The sequence below is a fragment of the Hermetia illucens genome, chromosome 5 (assembly GCF_905115235.1).
Source record: "Hermetia illucens chromosome 5, iHerIll2.2.curated.20191125, whole genome shotgun sequence".
NCBI classification, from domain to species: domain Eukaryota; kingdom Metazoa; phylum Arthropoda; class Insecta; order Diptera; family Stratiomyidae; genus Hermetia; species Hermetia illucens.
The window spans coordinates 99,586,695-99,609,564 of record NC_051853.1 but is presented as its reverse complement, the minus strand read 5'-3'; the positions used below and the strand labels follow the sequence as shown (position 1 = coordinate 99,609,564).

The window sequence follows — 22,870 nt, the reverse complement described above, 5'->3', positions numbered from 1 at the left end:
CACGGACATGCCCCTCCAATTGTCACACTCAAAACGGGCCCCCTTCTTTGGGATCCCAAAGATCATCCCACTCCTGCACTCCCTGTACAAACTGCAGGTGCAGCAATAAATAACTCAGCGGGGAGACTGTCTAGTCAAGCGGCTCTACTCCCTTTGAGTGTATTGATGGCCGAAATGATTTCTCTTCCGTATTCGGACTGTTACGGTGACTAGCCACTTCATGCCCAAGAGTAGGAACTCCACCGGATGTGATACGGTTAAGATTCGTGCACCTCTTTAGTGGTTCATCATCTTGGCTGAGAAGTCGACCGTCGACGTTCTTCACAGGACCATCAAAAGATTTGCGACAACATGCAAACTCTTTTGTCATACAGTATACAGTTCTGAAGTCATTGTGTGTGTGCGGCATCTTCCCCACCCATCGTAACAGCAAATTCTCTCCTGTCACGTCGCACATTACCCGGAACTTCTCGTGATTTTGCTCGGTATCGGAACTCGAGCGCGTCACATCCGCCATCATTTGCAGCGGTCAGTAGAGCCTTCAACCCCTTCCGTTCACCGATCCGCCTTCACGATTCTGTACTCAACCAGATTTTATGTCGCCTCTTCGGAACGTGGCCGATGACCTGCGTAGCGCCGGAGCACAGAGCGGTTTTGACGATAGCCCAATGTTAATGTAACATGCAACGAACGTAAGCGATCACCAGATGGTACCATTGCCAGCGGTTCTTTTGTTACACACATCCAACACACAGCTCCTATATCTACTGTTCAGCTGGAAGTGGTCGACCTGGTTACTTGTACGGCATCGGTTATTTGAACTCCAGCTGATCTAATGGCAGGCTATATGTTCGCACAACGCACCACCAATGACCGGGCGCTGGAAGTTGCAGAAATCCGCGAACCTTCCACTATTACTGTCGCGGTCGCCAAGACCGTGTTTCCCCATTAGATGTCCGAGGAAGACGTTGTCATATACTATCTTGACATTCAGATCATTCATCATGATCACAACGTCATACAACCTTTAGGAAGCCTCTCCTGAACTGTGGTAAATTGCTCGTAGAAAGCGTCCTTCTCCAGTATATCAGAAGTCTCCGTTGGTGGCTAGCATTTTACAATTGTGATGCTTGTTATCCCAGACCGGAACCCTGCAGATAGAAGTCTGTCAAGAACCAGTTGACAGATGGAGAGAGCGCGCGGTAGAAGTCAGAAGCAACCCGGCACCGGATTTGCAAGAGAGTAAAGAGTACTCTCCAGGTGCATTCTGAGGACCCACGCTACAGTTATCGAGGGTCGTGCGCACATTCCAGAAACCTATCATAGTGGGTTTCCGATAGCCAAAGATTGTTGCTGTAAGGGAAATTGAAAATTAGGCAAGGTGATCCGCCGCCAAGTCTTTTCAAGTAAAATTATCATCATCATCAATGTATTTTATAGTAAGAGCTTTGACCCTATGGTGAGACGTTTTGAGGGGAACAGTTTTTGTAACCTGAAATATAGTAGGCTCTGTTGGCCAACAACCGTGCACGGATTTTATCGTTGTAGCTGCTATCGGTTAGGAACTTCGATCACTTCAATTAAAATTATGCTATTATACAAAAAACTACTGAAGCGAAGAGAAATTTTTATGTTTTATGTTTTTTTCAGAACGCTAGAACTAATTAATTTAACAAATCCGGAAACGGGAAGCCCGGCGCCTCAGGTATAAAGGGTTTTTTTTGTTTCTTCTGTGTGTATATTTGAGTGCAGAACTATCCCATTTGTACGTAGCCCTTTATGTATATGCATTTAGCATGTCAGACTACTCACTTTAGTGTGATATTGATATCTAGTTGCAGTAAATTTACACGGAAAGTCTACTTTGAGCTACTGTAACTTTGTTAGTAATGGTATGATTTTGATAAAACTTATAATTATAATAATATAATTCATATTATATTCTATGCTACTTCCAACTTTTAAAACTCTGAGATAAATTTAAGGGGGGTTTTACTTAATTTCCCCAAAAATATGGTAATATATTATTATTAACTTAATTTGAGTAGATATCGATATGGAAGGTCTTTTTAGGCCTGGACACCATATAGAGGCAGCTACATGATTTTTTTTTCAGATTTTTCGGTTGGGTAGTTTCGTTAAAGAAATCATCAATTTCCACCCCTCCCGCTCCCCTCCTTTTCAAGAAATCTCAAAACTAAGACCGGTTTCTACTAATCGAGACCTTTCATTTGATACCCCACATGACTATATTCGGTGAACAAAATTTTTACACCTCCCTTTTGCATGTATGGAGACCCCCACTAAATCTCAACATAGAAGGATATCACTCACTGCATGTTTGCACAGTTCTCACCTTCTCACCAAATTTCGTGTCAATCGGTATAGCCGTTTCTGAGAAAAGTTCGTGTGACAGACAGACAGACAGACATTGAACCGATTTTAATAAGGTTTTGTTTTGCAAACAAAACCTTAAAAATGAATCTTTCGGTAGCGATTTTCAGTGTGAACCAGTGTAATTATGCACATAACTTTCCAATCTACCGCTATTTGCAAAATCATAATGAAGCGCAATGTTACTGAAACAATTCAACGCACCCATATTTTATGAATTCACTGCTTTGCGTTGTTGGCAATAGTACCATAAGTCCGGAATGGAAGCTATCCATGCACCCTTGTTTATCACAGATTTTACATTGATATCGCTGCATGTTACACCTATCAATAAGGTGCTTACCATTATTTCCGTCCACCATTGTTCCAGTGACCTACACATGAATTTACTGAGTTCCATCATTTTAAAATTCTAGCCAATATCTGCTAACAGATGAGCAGGATCACTCTATTCAAGAGTATCTTAAGCAACTTGTAGTATTTGTGAGTTCAACGTTCAATAAATAAACTTATCATACTATGTACATGCGAGAAAATGTAAAGCCAAATCTACACCAGTGTTTGCCGCAGCACATTGACAACGAGTCCAAACTATGAGATATGATATACTCGTATTTAATCCATGTAGGTTTATTTTGAGAGATTCCAAAATCTCAGCACAGCGAAGTAACTTATGTATTTCTCTGATATGCGGACACTCTAATGCTTGAAGATTTCTAGTCAGTTGTTTTATTTGTGTCTTCTAGCCAACAACAGATTAGATGTGTGATTGCTGATAATACTTGTATTGTGCCGTAAATTTCTCCCACATTTTGTTGCGAATAAGTTTTAAGGAGATTAATTAATCACTATTGCTGACAGGTAAAAGATTCTTCCGCTCTTCGAAAATTAGTGGGTGTGTGTAAAGTTTACATCAGTGGCAGAGAACACAAATTATCTAGAATTATCAACACAACACAACGATTATATTAGAATTATCAACACAGTACTGACCTTGGGTTTTTACACTGGCTAAAACCGAGGTTTCTAAGATTCACCAGTGATAAGAACGTGTTTTGAATACCATATTTCACTGAATTTTTTAGCTGACAAAGGTTGTCCATTCTGATTTTTCCTGTCTTTGCATTTTCGTGGAGTCATACGGTGAAAAATTATTTTCCCTCACAATATTACTATGGCTATGAGTAAGGTGGAATAGCAAATGAAGGTTTTGATTCGTACATTTTGAAACTGGGATCCTATCACGTATCTTATTTCAGAATCAAAACAATAAAAACATCTGCTAAATTTATTATAACTCCTAAAGTAAGCGGTGAAAGAGGCGCCATTTAATATCTGCTCTAACATCATTAATAATATCCACTTATTACCTAAGAAACTCCTTTTAAGTTGATTTGAGGAATGGAAAACAATGGTGTAGTAAACATGATTATGATAAACTTAAAGTTAAAATTGTTTTCTGAATGAATTCATTTATTTGTAGAACACAGCGAAAGTGGCTTTCGGTTTTCGAATCAAGATGTACGTATAACAATGGGAGGATGATAAGCAAATGTAATGTGCATAATAGAAATATTTGAGGACAGATTTCAGTTTCAGTTTTTACTCACTTACACTTACTCTCAATTACAAATAGATAGAATATCAGTGATAGAACGCAACTATAATTGGCTCCACTTTGCACTTTAAATTCCTCCAAGATTGCAGTACATAGTGTAGATAGCTTGCCTACTATTTTTAACACATGAAACAAACAGAATTCGGTCATTTTATACTACTACAGAATGGTATAGAAATTTTCGTAGTTACTTTAAAACCACAAATCATTGAAATGAGTAATATGCGGTGATCGTGAGGATAATAACTCATATGTGGCAATCAGTATTCTTGCACAGTTTTTGGATCTACAGGCATCAATAATCTCGAATTTCAGTTTCTAATAACATCATTTATATTGATACTAGCCTTATGTTTCTTTAAGGAGCTTCGTTCTTTCCAGTAATTTGGCCGCGTCTAAAGCGCAGTGCTTGATGAAGAACAGATTGTCAAATAAGACATTAAAAAAGTAAAAATTACATTTACTGATTAAGTCTCACCTGCCTACAATCAGTGATACCACAAAATGCGACAAGTGAGCTGCAAAAAAATTAGGTTAGGTAAGTTTTTAGAGCGATATGGCATAATCAAATTAAATCAATGAGAATCCACACTGAATATTAGAATTATTATTAATTATTATTATTATTAGAAGAATTATTAAAAGAATTACCACACTTCCTTTGTTTTTTCTAAGGCGGTATTAAATTTCCGGCGTTGGGCACCACTGTTGGCATTCTTCAGTACATTGTCAATTTCTTATATTAGGTGCGACTATTGCTATTTATATCTCGAATGGACCTGCGATATCTTTAATTAGTTTTAGTTTAGTTTATGACGGGTGGGGGACGGGAGAGGGGTGGGGGTTTGGGTAATTGCAGCTGCAAGCACTCAGACCTTTGCTAGGCCAATTGTACTAGCCCCGGAGATCACCTTTTCATCGGTCTCTCGCCGACAGCGTCCGCAGGCCTTCGGGAAACTGAGAATATTCTACAAAGGCAGAAAATGCGCAGACTCTTCGTTGAAAGAATCCTTACTAAGGTAACTTTGTCTGCAGTCTGAGAAGCCCGGGCAGTTGCTTACGAAGTCTTGGGCCGCTTTTCCTCCTCTTCACATGGGCCGTATATGGTCAAGATCACCACTCCGATTTTTTCCATGAAGGAAGTTTAAGGGGCAGAGTCTCGTTAAAAACCTTATTAAGGTTTTCATGTCCCACTTCTTAAGGGACAACAAAAATGCTGCTCTAACGGCCCCGCGTTCTTTCGCAAAGATTTCCGCCTGCTGGCAGAAGTTCAAATTTTTCCATTCGGTTACGTGAATCCTTGCCATTTTCCCCTTCAGAGTAGATTTAGATGGCCGGATGTCAAAAGCTGGTTCTCGCCCCACCATTGTGGTTTCAGAAGCGAGTCTGTCAGCTCTTTCATAACCAGCAATGTTTGAGTGCCCTGACACTCACATCAGGAACGTTTCGTTCAGCCGGCCAAGTTTCAGCAGCACGTGATAACAACTCCACACCAATTGGCTTAATATGTAGTGGCTGTGTAGTGCTGATAATGCTGCCCGACTGTTGGAGCAAGTAAAGCAGCCCCGACATTCTTCTGTTGTAAGAAAATGGCATGCTTCCGCCTGGAATAAGGTCGTCATTTGCCGTCGTCGATCGAGCCAGTTCTATAATCGGATAATCGGCTTTTTGCCCGGAGACATTAGTTTGCCCGGAGGCTGTTTGCTGCTAGGATACAGATCCTTATCGGTAAGAAAGAGCAGCAGGCAGTGCCTGGAGCCTAGGGTCAGGAATGCTGACAAAAGGGAACCGCTTCGGCTCATCCGTTAAAGAATAGGTCCCAATAGGGTTGATTCGCAGTTCCAGATTCTCCATCGAAAAGCGCAGAGTTGCCTCTTTGCCCATGGTTGGATCTTTATGATCAAAGTACCGTTGATTTCTTTTGTTTTTTAGATTTCTAGTGTCTAGTGTCTTTATAGTTGGCTGCCATGCCATTTATTTCACCGGACGGGCGCGATATCTTAATAAATGATGATATACTAACTAGGTAATCAGAGAAAGCCAAGAACCAAGGGGATAAAACTTGAAGAATACCTCTTTTGTTGAATGTTTATTGTTAGGCAGCCGAAAGTGGATTACTAGATGCCCCATTCGTAAAATATTTGGCCAGAGAATTACCCAACATTCAGAAAAATACTCGTCAATTCCCTTGGGTAACCAATTTGTGGAAAGAGATATACAGTTCAAATGTATGCTTCCTAATGCTGCTTCGAATTCTTTTTATTGCTCACATAGGAACCTACAATGAAAGTTGAAGATTGTTGGGAACTGCCACACATAGATATATTTTTAAGTTGTAAGGGTCAAAAGGAATTTTTTGAAAGTTATTTGAGAAGAAAACAATGAGCTCGAGGATTAATACAAGGTGGAAAAGGCAGGTATCAGTTTTCGATGCTCCTAACTTAGCAACTATTGCGAAGTCAACATTGTCTCTAGTATTAGTGTTTACGCTCTCGATTGTGATGAATCCTGATGAATCAGGTAAAAAAGATTTTATTTTGATAAAAGTGATATAGTTTTCTTTTACTTTGGCATATTTTGAACCTTTCAAAAGTAATCGCCTTCAAACAATCGCCCCATACATGCGAAAGGAGGGTGTATTTTTTTTTCACCAAATATAGTCATGCGCAATATCAAATGAAAAGTCTCGGTTACAACTTTCCGAATCTGGTCTTAGTTTTGACACCGCCTTTCCAACAAGGCGGGGAGTTTGGGGGGTCGAAATGCATCATTTATTTAACGGGGCTATTCTCAGAAACTACTCAACCGAAGAATCTGAAAAAAATCAAGAGGCTACCACTGTATGGTGGCTAGGCTCCGAAATACCTTCCATATCGATATCCCTTCAAATAAAGTTGATAATAGTATATTAATATAATTTTCAGTAATTCGCTGCAGAACCCCCCTTAAGTTCATCCTAGCACCACGAAATGTAGCAATGTGGGCTACAATATAGGGCTTGATCCTACCAAGTTTGGTGGAAATCGTACTATTGGTAACAAAGTTATAATAGGTCAAAATTGCCACTTCTTTGCAAATTCAAGGTTTTGAATGTCCATATCAACCGAAAGTGGATATTTTCACATAATATATGCCTATATTACGTGTTACGTACTAATGGGGCAAATTCACATTCAAATGTATTTATAAAAGAAAGACACAAAACGTTTCATACCTGAAGCGTCCAGTTTCCGGTTTCCTGACTTTTTTAGGTAATTCTATACTGTACAATGTGTTTTGCTTAAAGGTCGCTGGTCACTCGAGTTTTGTTGGTAAATAAATCGCGGCCTCTAAAATCGAGTCTTGCGATTGAGTCATGTCTCTTCGTGATTTATATTCACGTGCTCTAGTCTCGGGTTGAGTTATTGAGTCATAAATTGTGCATTTTATTTAGATTCGATAAGCCAAAATAGAAACATTCAGTATGTATATTAGGAATCTGATTAAAAGGCATACAAGAAAGCTCCCTGTATTTCACTTGCGCTATTATCCTCAAATCCTGTATCCTCAAAGATGATATATTTTCAAACCAGTGAAGATGTTACTTTCTACCAGCTTATTTGCTCAGACTGGAGCAGTTGAATGAAATGCCCAATAGTCCACCACTAATCCAATTCTTAAACATAAGTTTGAAAGAACAATTAGATATAGTGGACATTTTTTTGGATCTTAAAAATTACGGGAAGACTGTGGATAGAAAAACTCGAAAAACACGGCTAGCTTATTGCGAACTACTCACCACGACAAACTAGTGAAGACATTGCAAACATACGACTCATACTTACATACTATGCATTAGGAGGTGGAGTTGAAATTCGTTCTCATTGCCTTCCTGAAATTTCTTCAGGAAAAGGATCCACTCATCAGAGTTCAAATGATGTCAGTGTGCTAGCTTTTCGCTGCTAAAAATTGCCTACCTACCACCCATTCGGAACCACTATAACATGTTACATCGTCAGTTATTTGGTAGCAAATGGACGACGTTCAGACCTGATGAGAGAGGGAACAGGGCCTGGAATTTTTTCCAGGGTTCGAAGACTGAATATAAATACACCAATAAATTACCTCAAGCCATGATACGATGGCCTGCGCATTTCTCTTCGTGACCCTGGCGAAGGTCAAGGCTAGCTAAGGGACAGAATGTAGTCGTGTGGGGTATCAAAGAAAAGGGCTCAATTACTACTTTTCGATACTGGCTAAAACACAGGGGAGCGAGAGGTCAAAATATCTGTCCCAAAAATCTCAAAATATCTGTACCAAAAGTTTTCAGGACCTATTCAACCGAAAAATCTGAAATAAAATCACAAAATAAAATGGTGCACAGTGGAAAGCTTCACAAAAGTTCAACAATTATTAACAAAGTCATAGAAGGTGAAAATTGTGTATTTTAAGTGCATTTACCGCACTCTAAGACGTGTATGACGTCATCATCATACAAAATGAACTTTAATATGAGTTCACACTAGGTGGAGTTGGAATTTTCAAATACATATGTATATCAAAGAATATTTTCAATTGGGAGTATGTACGAATGGGAAAACGTAAGGGGGAACTTTCTCACATTAGATGAACACAAAACCCTTATACCCAAACCGTCCGGCTTTCGGCATTCCGACTTTCAGATTTGTTAATAATATTCCTAGTGTAAAGCGTGTTGGGGTTAACTATTATAAAACCACTGCTTTCTAGATCAAAGCATTTCTGCAGATAATTCTTTAGCAAATAGAGGCCAGTTGAATTTTTAACTATGTACTCACGGAACTGTCATTCATTCATCGTTCCTCACGCAGGGATACACGAAATCTTTTATACCTGAAGCGTCTAGCCTCCGGTTGAGTGAATTGTTTGAACAGTTGCCTTTGACTTACTTAGACGGATCCTTTTTGGGTCTCACCATCCTTGTATTCGTTAAAAATATGCCGCTGTTTTCATAATTTTTACTACTTTGTTGTATTTTCTCTTTTCCGGTGGGAGGCCTTTTTGCCTTCCACATTATTGCATGGTACATTATTTGAAATTGTATGGTGGAAAAAATCATTGCGCATGTTCGACCATCTACGGTAAATGCACAAAAAAATTCCGCACATTGCTTCCGGTGTTAGTGCCATGTATGTTATAAAGTGCATTAATGTGCGGCCACATGGTTGCTATCATATGACTGCCGGAATGTAGCATTGCACAGCTGTTTATGCCTTGTCACACGGGATGGGGAAATACACAAGAAAACATCTAGGCGCCAACGATACATCGAAATACCAATATATGAATCACGAGTACCACGGGCTAGTTAGCTACCACATCCCTACTGCACGGACGCGCAATGCTATTCCGTGCTCTCCAGATGCTTGAATTGCTCCTGTTGTGTTTAGCCTTCTTTTCATCGGCCTCCTCTGGGTGAAACATTACCCTAGAAAGTTTGGTGGAAATCCTACCATCTACGTATGATAAGTCGAAATTTTTCATTCTTTCAGATGACTCTAAGGCATAAAATGTCAGTAACATATCGGAGTGAATAGTCACACGTGTCCAAAGCATATACACTGTGAGCTATATACAAAGGAAACCATAGTGTGCCGAAGTATTCCTCCAAAAATAATTAACAGAACTTTCCACACCTGAAGCGCCGAGCTTACTTGCAACTGTTTTCTTCAGGTTGAATTACAATATTAATCAATGTGATCACTTGTACCTACGTGTAGGAGAAGAGCATAGCCTCCGACTTCTCAGACCGTAGTAGCCCTCTAAAAAAATCTACTCCCTCGTGTAAAGAAATTTCGCAGATACAATTATGTATCACAGCATTTCCATTAATGAATGTCATGCTATCCGCTGCAGCTGGAGCATACCAGTACCAAAGATCTAATGTCTAATGGTCCATATTCGGGGCATGCACACAGCAACTGCTCCGTGAATTCCATTTCCTCATTACAGGAAGGGCACGTATCATCTTATAAAATTTCTATTCTAAACTTGCGCCCAACAAGTAAATTGTGGCCCACAAAAATGCTGCCCTGTGAGTTGGTGCTTAAGAACACACTCAAAGTTTTCTCTCCTTGTCACAAAAGGCGACTAAAAAGGATAAAAATTTGTGGGCTAGCAACCTGCACATATTGCTACCGAAATGGCAACAACGCTCCAGATAGGACAACCTCATGCGTAAGACCTTTGGCTATCGAAAACCAATTATCATTGGTTTCTGGAGTGTACGCGCTCTCCTCGACAACGGTAGCGATTGGGCTACCAAAAGGTGGACATTCTGTTCACAAATGAAATGGATCCGTTGAGTTAGCTGGTGCTATCTATTTATACTGCCGTTTAAAATGATGAAAGGAAAGGAAGAAATATTGAATTCATCAGCACGTCTCGAATCTGGTCAATTTACAGTTTGTTTTCAAGAACTGAGGAAACACGAGAATATATTTTAAGCTGTACTTTCCGTACCTAAGTGAATTAAGATTGTAGCGCTCCTGAGAGTACTCCTCTCGCTCTTGCCACACTAATGGAACTGAAAGATTCCGGTCCAGTATAAAGAGCATCAGAATTGTACAGTAGTACGGAGATTTTCGATATAGTGGAGAAGTATGCTTTCTACTAGCAACTACACACAGTTCAGGGGATGCTTCTTAGAGATGACATTGTGATGGAGATGGGTGATTTGAATACCAAGGTGGGCTCTGACAACACCTTGCTCGGAGATGTGATAAGGAAACACGGTCTTGGTGACCGTAACAATAATGGTGTTAAGTTTGTGGATTTTTGAAACTTCCATCGCCTCGGCATTGAGGCCAAATTGTTTGATCACAACGCCTGCCATAAGGTCAGTTTGGTTTCAACTGACCGACACCGTGCGAGCAATCCGAATTGGATATTTGTCTCCAAAAGGGAATTTTCTATTGCGCTGGTCGCTGGTACGACTATCTACGTGCACCCTGCCTTCGTGAAGATAATAGCTAAAGCAGTCCCGGAACCCATTCAAAACATCTCGAGTGTGAGGAGTTCAGGTGTGAGCAGTACCCTCGGGCTGCGAAGGAGTCTACTTCAAGGACGAGTAGCTAGAATAGCTGCAGCTCGAATACCGATGCAGCAGAAGTGGAACCGCCTTGTCCTAAATTGGTCAGGATATTCCCGAAGAAGCTAAGGAGCTATCGTCCAGTTTTGAGCGGCAATAATACGTGCCGTGACTTAGGTGCTCTTGCTTAAATACATTTCTGAAGTAATTACTGAGCTAATTTCTTACCTTGTTGAAGTTTGTTCTTATTACCTAAACTTCACTCAACATCTTTTTCAAGTGCACATGACATTGTTCGTTTTTACTAGACAATAGTATTTGCAGAGTCGTATGCTGATAGCGTATGCGGGAGACTGTTGAGTTCTTTATGTTTTCATAACAAATTGTTTGTCGTTTGTTGTAATCTACATTGTGCATTATTTTATACATTAACCAGACTGCTTGTCATGTTTTGTTGTAATATGTGTCGTGCATTATTGTATACAGTATTCTGTGTCATGTTATTCTATGTATCATGTCACTTCATTCCACTTGCTCATTAACGATTTCGAGCGTGCTTTCGACAGCGTGAACAGGGAATGATCTATCGTGCTCCACATAGATATTATCAGGACGACCAATGATGGTGCCAAATGTCGGACGTAGAAGGTCTGAGAATTTCGAGCGCCAAAGCCACCGAAATTATTCCTTCTTGTTATCAGTGACGTTTTTCGTGCCGCTTTGGTCGAGGGAGCTGAAACGCTTCAACGGAAGAAAATATCTTTCCTCAAACACCTCGACAACGCTGATACCATAACATCTGTTTACTCCTCACCGACCCATGGACCTTGGCCAAATTGCTCTGAATTTGGAAAGAGAGGTAAGTATAGTCGGACTGAAGATAAACACCAACAAAACCAAGGTTCTCATTCTGATAAGTCATTGCACTCTCCCTATGCATTAATAGACAAAGTTAAAACAATTTGTATATCAAGACAGCGTGGTTTGTCTTAATAGAGGCACTGAACTGGTTGTTGCCCAACGCATCAGCGCCAGATGCGTTACCTTGTCAAAAATTTGGAAATGTTATCTCTACACCTGGATCAAGTCGAGATTGTTCTGTGATGAGGTCTTTTTTCTGTTGCTATATGGTCCGGATAGCTCAGTGGTTAGAGCACTAGGCTGTCATGTGGAAGGTCGCGGTTCAAATCTCACTGGTAGCAGTGGAATTTGCATCGTGATTTGACGTCTGATACCAGTCGATTCAGCTGTGAATGAGTACCTGAGTCAAATTAGGGTAATAATCTCGGACGAGCGCAATGCTGACCACATTGCCTCCTACAGGCTATTCTGTAGTGTTACGGTCTTGAATGACGTGCTCTAACACACTTGAAGGCCCTGATCCAATATGGATTGTTGCACCAACGATTATTATTATATGGGAACAGCACATGGGAAGTGATCGCCACTATTACTCAAAGGCTCCAAGCCATCGTTGTATCATCCAAGTACGCTGACCTGATACTATTGCAAACGGAGAATTTGGGCGGCGCACAATGCTGTCACCCCGATTGGAAGGCTGAAGTGGCAATAGATAGGTTACACAGTAAGGATTCCGATGAGTGAGCTGTCGCAAGGATACTTGGCCCAGAAGAATGGAGGGAGAATGCCGGCGCCTCGGGGAGTAGAGGGGGGAGCTGAAGCGCTTTTCAGGTAACTGTGAGCGATGACGCGTAGGTGCAGTTGACGCATTATATCCGTAAAGGAGTGAATCAGGACCAGAGTTGAACTCTCTTTTCCTAAGGCATTCAAGATTTCATTTCCCTCTCCATCATTGTAAACAGACTGCGACTGTATTGTACCTAGAAATTAAGTTCAATAGGTTTCTATATTTCGGAATGATTTTCTAGATGATTAAAGGACTAGTCAATGATATCAGGGTAGCCTGCATATCGCCGCAGATTACGATGCACAATGCAATGCCCTTCAAATACTCTTGAATGACTCAAGCTGCCGTCGTTAGGATTACATGTCCCTAAAAAAACCGCTGCAAATTAGCTCAAGAGAAAACCTCATTTCTCGGTTTTACTTGAGAGGTAGGTTCCTGCTCCAAAACGCTGTTCTGCTTTTGAGCCATCTGTGTGGAAAACTCTCATATGTCTCGCCTCACTTACAAGCTTTCTCTACGTTTCAGGATAATTCTTATCTTGCACCAAATAGATGTATGTGGACCCGAGAATCGGAAGACATAGTAAAAACTGGTGTCAGTTTTCCCAATAATGCTCTGTTTCTCCATAAGCCAGTACTTAATAATAATAGTAATAAAGTAAAATATATAACTTGTTAAAAAGGGTGCCTAATAAACCAACTTCTATACTATTTATTTATATGTGTCATTAATAAGGAAAATGCTGAGCACACTGAACATTTATTGTTAAAATCTCTCAAACAGAACTGCGAATTAGTTTTATTGCAAAAGGTACCTATATATGTATGTAGATAACTGCGGTCATTATCTTTAAGTATTGCGTCAACTATTCATGTGCTTATACTACTATAACAGAAACATATATATAGAATATACCTTAAAAAACAAACAGATCTTTTAAACTTCATGTGTATTTATCATCCTATAATCGTATTTGGCTTAATAAATAAAAAGCTTCTTTGACAGTAAGGGTTCATACGCACATGCGATTAAACGTCTTGGCGGTTGACCGCCGCGGCGAACTGCCAGACGCGGTTGGGTATCGCCACTACCTACGTGACGTGGTTGAATGACTAGCGTTTGTCCAACCGAGTAATACGGATTCACAAATGAAATGGACAATCATCATCATATATCATCAGCATATCAAAAGTGCTTACTGGAACAGGTTGTTTTATTTGTGTTTTATTATTATATCAGACTCTGTCTTCCTATTTTGGACGCCACAGTTTCCAAGGGGAGCAGACCGCCACGATTTTTCAACGGATGCTTAGAGAGGGGATATCCCGCTTTTTCTTTCACTGCCTCCTTTATCTTTGCGGGGCTGAGATTCAAAGTTAAACCGAAACGTTTTGACATAAAAATAGCCCCACCTTGAGGTACCATGACTTTTTGAGGGTGGTAGACCACTACAAATTTTCGAGGGAATTAGGAAAGGGTGACTTTCTTTTTTCTTCTTCAGATCCTCCTCATCCGCTCTTCTTCCCGGCGTAGAGTTAAAAATTCAAACTTTTCTTTGATACAATTAAAAAACTCCACTTTTTAAGGTTTTGTGTAAACACAAACCCTTATTAAAATCGGTTTACTGTCTGTCTGTCTGTCTGTCTGTCTGTCTGTCTGTCTGTCCGTCACACGCATTTTTCTCGGAGACAGTTGTAGCGATTGGCACCAAATTTGGTACAAAGGTGGGTATTGTGAACGCTCACGCATATAGTGAGTTACATCCTTTTACGTCGAATTTAAGGGGGGGTCCCCATACATGCAAAAGCGGGGTGTAAATTTTTTTTTCATCAAATATAGTCATGTGGGGTATCAAATAAAAGGTCTCGATTAGTACTTTTTGAAGCCGGTCTTAGTTTTAACATTTGTTGAAAAGGTGGGGAGTGCGGGGAGTTTAAAGTGATCATTTCTTTAACGAACCCATTCTCAGGAACTACCCAACCGAAAAATCTGAAAAAAATCGCGGGGCTGCCACTATGCCTATGCCTAGGCTCCGAAATACGCTTCATAGCGATACCTATACAAGTAAAGTTAATAATAGTACATTACTATTTTTTTTTTAGTAATTGACAGGAAAACCCCCCTTAGGTTCACCCTAGAATCACAAAATATAAGCTACGGTATGGACCATGCTTCTGCCAAGTTTGGTGAAACCATTACTAACAAAGTTATACTAGGTCAAAACTGTCGCTCCTCTGCAAATTCAAGACTATGAATGTCAGTATCAATTGAAAGTGGATATTTTCACACAATATATGCATTTTTACGTGCTACATACTAATGGGACAAATGCACAATCAAATCTCTTTATAAAAGAAATACATGAAACCTTTCATACCTGAAGCGTCTAGCTTCCGGTTTCCCGACTTGTTAAGTATTGGGTGCAGCAGCAAGTCGCGAGACGCAGCTAAATTGATTAGTGATTGACCAACCGTATAAATAGGGCGATTTGGCTACCAAAAGGGGGACGTTCAGCTCACAAATGAAATGGCCCGTTGAGTTAGTTGGTGCTATCTATTTATACTACCGTTTAAAAGGACGAAAGGAAAGGGGGAAATATTGGTCAATTTACAGTTTGTTTTCAAGAATACGAGAATAAATTTTCCGATTATGTAAGAATGAGTGTTACGTTAATCAATGAATTACTACAGAAATTATCTGAATCCAAACGACAAGATACAAAACTTCGCAAGTGTTTCAACTATGTATAAATCCTGTACGCTATAACTGGCGGTTTAACCGCATCTTACAAACGCTTAGTGCGTACAGTAGAGTTGGCGGCTAATGCAGATCTGGCTGGAACTCTACATTCAACCGTCGCGTTTGAAATTTTGTTGTGATGTAGTGCGTCCAAGTATGCGCGGTTACATATGAACATCAAAAAGCTTCTGACCGCGCGTCTAACCGCTTACGCGGTTAATCGCAAGTGCGTATGAGCCCTACGTAACCAAGAATTTAGATTTTGCTAAACTCATCTCGGCTCATGTGAGCAGCAAAAAAATTATCATTACTAAACAGTTTATATCACTTTGCAAGTCATCTGTGCTTTGCAATTACGCTTCAACAGTTTCAGATGGTATAGCAGGACAGGTTTCATTCAAAGTTTGAACTTGTTAGGGATTGTACATATATATATATACAGGAGTGCTGTTCTGATAGTGGTCACTCGCGCTTTTCATTTCAGTAGTTATTATTTGGGTCTCAACGTTCTCAAAGATATCGGAGACTAATTGTGAGTTTTAGTAGTTTTCGAAATACTTGTTGCAGCTCATAATTCATTGGTGTTATCTTACTGTCGCAAATGCCATAAGTAGACAGTATTTTGGTCAAACGAGAGGCCCAAAGTCAGATCTCAAATTTACAAAAGAAGTGTCGATAAATGTGATAGTGATTATAATTTAGAGGCAACTTTTGTGCCGATGCATGCAACGTTGCATGCTCCATATGAATTCTAAGTGTTTCTAATTCAGGGTTCATTGACAAACTTTTTTTCTTTTAAATATCATAGCCAAGTATATACATACAAGTACATATTTACTACTAAACTGGAAACATAAATCTTAACTTTGAGTACCTTTTACATCTGATGGTGTCTTGTGCGAATTTCACCTACTTTTTACAGATTAATTATAAAAGATTTACTTATCATTGTCCGGATAGCTGAGTGGTTAGAGCACAAGGCTGTCGTACGGAAGGTCGCAGTTCAAATCTCGCTGGCGGCAGTGGGATTTGTATCGTGATTTGACGTCGGATACCAGTCGACTCAGCTGTGAATGAGTACCTGAGTCAAATCAGGGTAATAATCTCGGGCGAGCGTAATGCTGACCACATTGCCTCCTACAGTGTTCTGTAGTGTACCGTTACGGTCTTGAATGAAGTGCTCTAACACACTTCAAGGCCCTGATCCAATATGGATTGTTGTGCCAACGATTATTATTATTATTATTATTATCATTGAAAACTACTGAGGGGATCATATGTATTTGTGTTACTGCTTTTCGTTTAGGAGAAAGACCAAAACTGAAGAATAAATTAAGATGATATTCATAATCATCCAGCCAGGTTCCGAAGATTAGATTTAAAATGAAATCCACACTTCACAATGTTCTTCATCTGCAGGGACCTTTCCCGATAATTAAACCTGATCGCAAATTTTTGTATTCATTGCTGTGGTCTCTATCTTCTTGTGTCTGTTGAGGAGTCACACTTACGAGTGAGTAAGCTGTGGATGCCAACCTCCGCCGATACGTTCTGCACACTGTGTTAAATAAAACCTTATTAAAATCGGTTTAGTGTTTGTCTTTTTTACGAAATTTGGTGAGGAGGCGGAAACTATGAACCTCAGGCATGCACGAAGTGGTTTTTTCCTACATTGAGTTTAAGGGGGGGGGGGGTATACATGGAAAAGAGTAGTGCAAATTCTTTTTACAATTAATGTTCTAATGCGGGACATCCAATGAAAGGCCTCAATTAGTACCTTCCAAAGCTGGCTCCAGTTTTGGAATCTCATTGAATAGAGGAGTGCACACATTTGAATTCGCGTGGACCTACTAAAAGATAAATATACGAGCTGAACCTATAAATTAAAAAAAGGTTGAGCCGTAAAACTTCCATGATCCAAGTACCGCGATCGAGAGAGATGATCCACATCCACAATCGCAGTTTCTCCTGCTACAGATATGCAATGAAGCGCGGCCCTTGGAGTTTCTTCCTTAGCTTGGAAACCTCAGGCTTTCGAAATTGAAGGCTTTGCCCACAAATATTGAAGCTCCATCGAAGACTCCATCACAACGTGTTTGCGAGCCTCTATCCTCAACGTGCGGGAATGTGTGGGGGGGGGGGTCTTTTAAGCCCTTCGCTTCTTCACATGCCATTATATAAAAATTCATCTGTCCTTTCAACTGATGCGTAGGAATGCACCGGTTCCTAAAAATTCACAAAAAAAATAAAACTGAAAACTCAAAACAAAACAAACCGAAAACTGGAAGTTCGACGCTTCAACTATGAAAGGTTTTGTTCATGTAAGAATATTTGGCAACACGATGGTTCCACTTATACTCGATATCCGATTAGACGTGGAAATATCTATCTATCCCGTGGGAGTAGTAATTTCCTGCGAAAGGGTAACTTTGATCTATTATAACTTTGTTGATAATAACATGATTTCCAGTATGATGCTTCCTATTAAAATCTATCTTAGTACAAAATTTTGCAGGTCTCGGATGAATTTAGGAGGGTTTCGCAGTAAATTTTAAAAATACATTAATATTATTAATTTGTTTTGATCAGATATCGGTATGCTGGGTGTTTCTCAGCCTAGAGAACGTACAGAGCCATCATCATGTTTCTTTGCGATTTCTCGGTTGGATAGTTTCTGAGCGCGGATCCTTAAAATAAGTGATCCTGTAGGACCCCCGTACTCCTCCCGTTTGAAATCAATGTTGAAACGAATATCTGCTTCGCAATGTGCTAACCGACATTTGATACCCGACATGACTATATTCGATGAAAAAAAAGTTTATACCCCTTTTTGCTTGTATGGGGACCCCCGTTAAATTCAACCTAGATTTATGTAACTCACCGCTGGACATTCAAAATTGTCACCTTTTGAGAAAAATGCGTATGACACCCTATATTACTGCAGATTATTCTTGGATGAACTTAAAGGTTGTTCTGCAGTCAATTACTATAAAAATATAGTGGTATGCCATTTCTAACTTTATTTGAATATGAAAGTATTTCGGAACCTAGGCGCTACGAAGTGGCAGCTTCGTGATTATGGTCAGATTCTCCAGTTGGGTGGGTTCTGAGAATGATGCCGTGAAAGAAATTACATTTTCCAGCCCCACTGTTCCCCTTGTGAATCAAATGTTAAAATTGAGGCCACTTTTGAAAAGTACTAATCGAGACTTTTCATTCGATACCTCACATGACTATATCTGGCGAATAAAAAATTTACACCCACTTCAATCCCACATAGAACGATATAACTTATTACTGTGTGTCTGCATTCACAGTTTCCACATTGCCATCAAATTTGGTGCGGATAGGTGAAACTGTTTTCGAGAAGAATGCTTGCGACAGACAAAGAGACACAGAGTAAACCAATTTTAATGAGGTTTTATTTTACACAAAACCATAAAAATGAACGAATAAAAACCGTGTCCACACTAGCACCACATCGTCGCACGAAATTCCATAAAGTGGCCCTTTGTATTTGCGATCCTTGGCCTTGGTCAATTACAAAAATGCCACTCTTGCACCGTCTGACAAGTAAAATATTACCGATAAGGAGCTTTTGAGTCGGCGACAATATCATTAACGGGGCGCGAAGCTTCCTAAAACATCAACATTGTTCAATGGCCCGCACCGTATGATTCACTACTATTCACATAAGCGATTTGAAATCTAACCCGGAATTTACGACGAGCGGAGGTACATAGCCACCGAACTGGACGGGTGGTGCTTCTCATCTTTTACGGATATTGAGGGACTATCGGAGGAACCGCCCCTGATCTATGAAACACTAGACGGTCAGAGGAGGATGGGGGCCAAGTCAGGGGTAGCACAGAGATCCATCCTAGGGCCGGACCTCTGGAATGCTACTTATGATAGTCTACTTAAACTCAACATGCCAGAAGAGTTGCACCTCGTTGGCTTTGCAGATGATGTCGCGGCGCTTATTGCTGGAAGGACTGTCGAACAGGCGCAAAGCACACTTGGCATATTGATGCGACATATAAGCGGATGGATGACTACTCATGGTTTCACTGCACTGGAAAAAACCGAAGTAGTCATCCTGACTAAAAAGAGAATTCCGACCCTGCATCTCATATCGTTCGGCGAGTCAATAATCGAGTCAAAACCAGCGGTGAAGTACCTCGGGCTGACTGTTGACTCAAAGATGAGCTTTTTTGAGCAAATCAAAGTAGCAGCGAACAAGGCTGCAGCTGGAATTTCGGTGTTAAGTAGACTAATGGGAAACGTTGGGGATCATACGTCTTGCAGGCGACGTTTCCTGATGCGTTCGACGCAGTCTACGGCGCAGAGGTATGGGCTGACGCTCTCGGCAAGGAGGTATATCGTAAACGTTTCGGGCAGGTACCGAAACGGGGAGCTTTTCGGGTGGCGTCTGCGTACCGCACTGTCTTTGAACCGGCCGTGATGGTGATCGTGGAGTGATCCCCGTTACCGTTCTTGCTAAGAAGCGTGAAGCCATCTACAAGCGCAAGGGAGATGAGCCAAGAGAGGTTGTTGCTCGTCAAAATCGGCAACGCACTCTAGACGAAAAATGGCAAAATGAAACCAGAGGCAGATGGACTGCGCATCCCATCGGCAACTTAGGTGCGTGGCTGAATAGAAAGCATGTTTAGACTGCTTATTTCCTTACCCAATTTTTAAGTGGGCATGGAGGTGGTCAAAAGGTAATATAGGTCCCAAGACGAAATGTGGATTGGTACCCGGGATGAAGCATAAAACCTGGGAAATGCCCTGCTGAACCAACACCAACAGCTCTACTACCAAACCTTAACTCCACCTCCTCGTGATGACAGCTGGGAGCTCTTTCTTAACGAAAAGCTGTAGACAGAGAAGGATGAAGGCGGATCTCCTGCGCCTAAAAACGGGACAAATTGTTCCAACTGGTCCTCCAGGTTGGGGGTGCGGTAGAGCTGACAACCCTACAAGGAAAACCGAAGTTACGAAGCCACAACAGGAGCCTCGGACTGGACGAATAACACAACGACGAACCCGGCAACGACAAGGGAATAACGATTTGCGTATTCTCTCATGGAACGTGCGCTCCCTATACAGAGATGAAGCTGCTGAGCAGCTAACCGGTACCCTGTCCCAATTTAGGGCTGATATAACAGTGTTACAGGAGATGCGTTGGACAGGGACCGGTATCCTGGAGAAGAGTCGCTACACCATATATTATAGTGGTCATCCAGTAAACCATGTGCTCAGAGTACGTTTCTTAGTCGGCCAAAAAATGAAACCTGTTGTTATCGGCTTTGAAAACATAACCGAACGGCTATGCACTCTGCACTTGAGAGGCAAATTTATAAATATAAGCCACATTAACGTTCACGCCCCTATTGAGGAGACTGCAGAGTCGAAGAAGGATACCTTCTACGAGGCAGTAGAACGATCTCTCGAAGCCTGTCCCAGATATGATATCAAAATCATACTTGGGGATTTTAACAGACAAGTAGGGACGGAGCCTGTATGCAGGCGATACGTTGGCTCCCATAGCTTACACAAATAATAATGGACTGCGGATATTCAATTACCAGTGTTACATGAAAGCGGTCCACAAACAAACGTGGGCCTCTCCAGACGGGGCTACATCCAATGAAATTGGCCATGTGTTGATCGAACCCCGCCACCTATCAGCCTTTATGAATGTCAGAACATATAGGGGGCCAATATAGATCCGGATCACTATCTCGTTGGCATAGGGTTCCGAGCCCGAATAACAAAATCGCCCGGAATCCCTTTAGGCAATCAGGTGAAAGTTAACACTGAAGCCATCCACAACACAGCCCTCCGCAACACTTATAAGAGGGAAATGGATGCCGCAATAATGACAGTCAACAGAGATCCTGGAGATGAAGCATCAACAAGTGAACAATGCCGCATATCGAGTAATGTTGCATTCTCAAAGGACGCGGGCACGCGCGGGGACTTATCACGAACTCCGGCGAGCGAAAAATTAACTTCACAAACGGGAAAATTAAGCCTGGGAGAACCAACAAGTCTGTGAACTCGAAAAGTACAGGGAGCAACCGCACCAGGCACGGAAGTGTTACCAACAAGTCAGCAAAATGAAGCCTTACACAACTCGATGTTCATCTTGCCAAGATAAAGAGGGAAATCTGATTTCCGGCAGAATGGGTGTATTGGAGCGATGGGTTGAGTATTTTGATGAACTGCTCAACAACCAAAATATCGACGAGTCGGAGGTCCCGCCAACTGAAGACGACGGACAAATGCTGCCACCACCAAGCATAGAAGAAACAGTCCGTGCAATTCATTGGCTTAATCATAAGTCGCAAGGAGCCGATGGAATTATAGCCGAATTTGTTAAATATGGAGACGACCAATTACACCAAGCGGTTCATCTACTGATGCTAAAAGTATGGGACAACAAATCAATGCCTGGTGATTGGCAAGGAGGCATTATTTGTCTCAGACATAAAAATGGAGATATCACGCAGTACAGCAATAGAGGTATCACGTTACTGAGTATCATCTGTAAGATATTCTCCGCTATCTTGCCAGGCCGGATAGCCCCATATGCTGAGAACATCATTGACTCATAGTAAAGCGACTTTACTCCAGGCAAATCAGCAACAGATCAGATTTTGTCTTTTCGGCAAACGACGGAAAAACTGTTGGAACATGGACATCAGTTGCACCATCTATTCATCGACTTTAAAACCGCCTATGAAAGCATAGCCAGGGTAAAACTGTACACGGCCATGAAAAAATTCGGTATCCGGATGGAATTGATAACACTGACTAGACTGACTCCGCCCAATGTGCGATGCCAGATGAAAGCAGCAGGATCATTCTGAAGACCATTCGACAGCAACAACGGTCTACGACAAGGGGATGCCCTATCATGCGTCCTCTTTAACCTGGCCCTGGGGAAAGTGATCCGTAATGCAGAGGTAAATGCAAGAGGTACGATCCTCTTTAAGTCCACCCAACTACTGGCCAATGCAGACGATATCGACATCATGGGAAGAACGACCCGAAACGTACAAAGTGCCATCATTCGGATCGCGCAGGCGGGGCGAAATGTTGATCTGCACTTGAATGAAGGCACGACAAAAGATATGGTGGTAACGTCAGCACCAAAAACCAACTAACCAACAACGTCAAACCGCAGTGATCAAACGAGAAGAATAAAGATAGGAGACTACAACTTTGAGACCGATGATAATTTGTCCTATCTAGGGTCGAAAATCACAACCGATAACAGCTACGATGATGAAATCCGCGCACGGTTGTTGTTAGCCAACACAGCCTATTTCAGCTTACAAAAACTGTTCCGCTCGAAACGTCTCACCATAGGGTCAAAGCTCTTACTGGACGAGACTATTATCTTGTCAATCCT

The 22,870-nt window shown here is 41.2% G+C and overlaps 1 protein-coding gene across 4 annotated transcripts in view; it reads left to right on the top strand.

Annotated features, from left to right (window-relative positions):
- Positions 1–3,126: 3,126 nt before the first annotated feature.
- LOC119656762 overlaps positions 3,127–22,870 on the top strand; it is a 32,895-nt gene continuing 13,151 nt past the window's right edge. The window contains exons 1-2 of one of the 4 annotated variants that reach the window (XM_038063341.1): positions 3,127–3,255; positions 4,394–4,550. The gene's annotated coding sequence lies outside the window, so the exon portion shown is untranslated. Of the gene's footprint in view, positions 3,256–4,375; positions 4,551–15,844; positions 15,980–22,870 lie in introns of those variants that run through there. The other 3 variants (XM_038063340.1, XM_038063339.1, XM_038063338.1) reach the window with 3 other exon arrangements.